This window comes from Tachysurus vachellii, chromosome 24 (assembly GCF_030014155.1).
Source record: "Tachysurus vachellii isolate PV-2020 chromosome 24, HZAU_Pvac_v1, whole genome shotgun sequence".
In the NCBI taxonomy this organism is placed as follows: domain Eukaryota; kingdom Metazoa; phylum Chordata; class Actinopteri; order Siluriformes; family Bagridae; genus Tachysurus; species Tachysurus vachellii.
Window position 1 is genome coordinate 1,822,956 of NC_083483.1, and position 2,500 is coordinate 1,825,455.

Genomic DNA, 2,500 nt, shown 5'->3' on the forward strand with positions numbered 1-2,500 from the left:
CACTTTAATTTTTGAATGTGCACACAACCAAATGTTTACACATCCAGCTTGAAGATTTATTTTTCATTTTTATAGTACAATAATAGCTGTAAGCAGCGATTAAGGGGCCCAAGCACTTTTTCACATTTCACAAAGGTTAGATGAAGTGTAGAAGGAATTAAAAATGGCTGACTTCCTGTTTTGAAAATCAAAGATTTGTTACTTCAGGATTCATCAAAAAGTGTTACATCGTCAAAGGTTAGAAGACGTTTTATTAACGTGTCAATCATAGCGCCCCCTAGAGGTGACTACACCACTGCTGAGAGACCACCTCACTTCCTGTCTGATAACTTGAGCCATATGTGGTGCTGATTAAACAGAACAAAAGACATTTAATATCACGGAGCTCAAACTGACCCAAAGAATTAAAGGAGAAACCAAACAGTGGCTTTTATACAATAGTACAGACAAACATATAATAGATACAAGAGTTATTATTAAAATAAAGAAAGGAAGAAAGTTGAAATTCCTGACGAAGCCGCCACACTCTCAGCACCCGGCTTCAGGAAGAATTCAGTCAGACCACCGCAATGAGATCAGAGGTTAGTAGTAATTTTCTATCAGTATCAATCACACACACACACACACACACACACACACCCACACACCCAGAGGGCAAGTAGCTATCACTGTGCTCCATTAGCTCTTTCTTGGATCATTTAACGGCCCTGATCTGCCTCGCTGACCTCCTGCTTTCCTGCTGCGCTCAGAGCCGAGAACCACAGAACACACACACACACAGACACAGAGAGACACACACAGACAGAGACACACACACACAGACACAGAGAGACACACACAGACAGAGACACACACAGACAGAGACACACACAGACAGAGACACACACAGACACACACAGAGAGACACACACAGAGACACACACAGCGAGACACACACACACACAGCGAGACACACACAGAGAGACACACAGACACACACACAGACACACACACAGACACACACACACACAGACACACACACAGACACACACAGACACACACACAGACACACACACAGACACACACAGACACACACACAGACACACACACAGACACACACACAGACACACACACACAAATTCAGAGACACAAACACACAGAGACAGACACACAGACAGAGACAGACACACACACAGACACACACAGGCAGACAGACACATACTCAGAGACAGACAGACAGACACACACAGACAAACACACACACAGACAAACACACACACAGAGACAGACAGACATAGACACAGAGAGACAGACAGGCACACAGACAGCCAGACAGAGACAGACATACACACACACAGACAGACACACACAGAGACAGACAGACATAGACACAGACACACACACAGACACACACAGACACAGACACACACACACACACACACACACACACACAGACACAGACACACACAGACAGACACCTAACTGAAGACTGGATTCATGTACATTACAGTGGTCATGCACATCTGTATATATTTATATTCAGACACAAACACATGTATGAGCTGTGAAACCTACAGATGACAATTTAAAAGGGAGAAAAAACAAACAAAAAGTGAATTCTAGAGCCGCTAGAACACCGTCTGTAGGTCACAACACTGATCCTACACATCACCACTGCAAGCAGCGAATAAGGGGCCCAGGCACTTCCTGTGCTTGTTAGAGTGCAGGGTTAAAATACTAGTAATAATGATTATAACATAAATATTATAACAACAATAATAATAATAATAATAATAATAATAATAATAATAATAAACAGAAAAAGCACCTTGATGGATGAACCTTGTCAAAGATGATATTTTTTCTAGCAAAACAAGTAGCTATAAAACAAATCACCACCAGGAGAAAAAAAACAAACAAACAAATTAAAGAGGACAAAAACACTAAGAACTAGAAAAAACACTTTGACCATGTTAGCGTGAGGAAGAAAGGAAGTTATAAGGCAGGGAAAAAAGATGAAATACGGCCCGGCGGTCATGCGCTAAAAGATACACACACATACACACACACACACACACACACACACAATCCTTCAGTATTGGACCTTGTACTCTTGTCCACACAGACTTCAAATCCATTTTGCTCTCGTGTCCTCAGGGTTAGCATTAATGGCCAAACAAATAATCTGAGGTACTGCAACTGCTCTTGTTGTTGTTGTTGTTATGGTGGGTGTGTGTGTGTGTGTGTGTGTGTGTGTGTGTGTGTGTGTGTGTGTGTGCGTTTACACACTGCGCCAGAGGCACAGGTGCCTACCTGCATCTCTTACTTCAATAACAACATGAACAGGGAAAAGAAAAAAAAAGGGAGAAAAGGCGGATGGTGGTGCTGAGGGTTACGTGAAATGTTCCATCTCTTTCAAAGAAAAAAAAAAAGCCACTGGGGATTTTTCAAACAAGCAACACGATAACGCATCGGAAACATCTGCCGTTGTCAGGCATGAGGTTTTCTGTTTCGAGTGTCG

The 2,500-nt window shown here is 42.3% G+C and overlaps 1 protein-coding gene across 2 annotated transcripts in view; it reads right to left on the minus strand.

Annotated features, from left to right (window-relative positions):
• Positions 1-2,500, minus strand: part of pard3ba (par-3 family cell polarity regulator beta a) — a 105,403-nt gene that overhangs the window by 67,437 nt on the left and 35,466 nt on the right. The window lies entirely within an intron of this gene.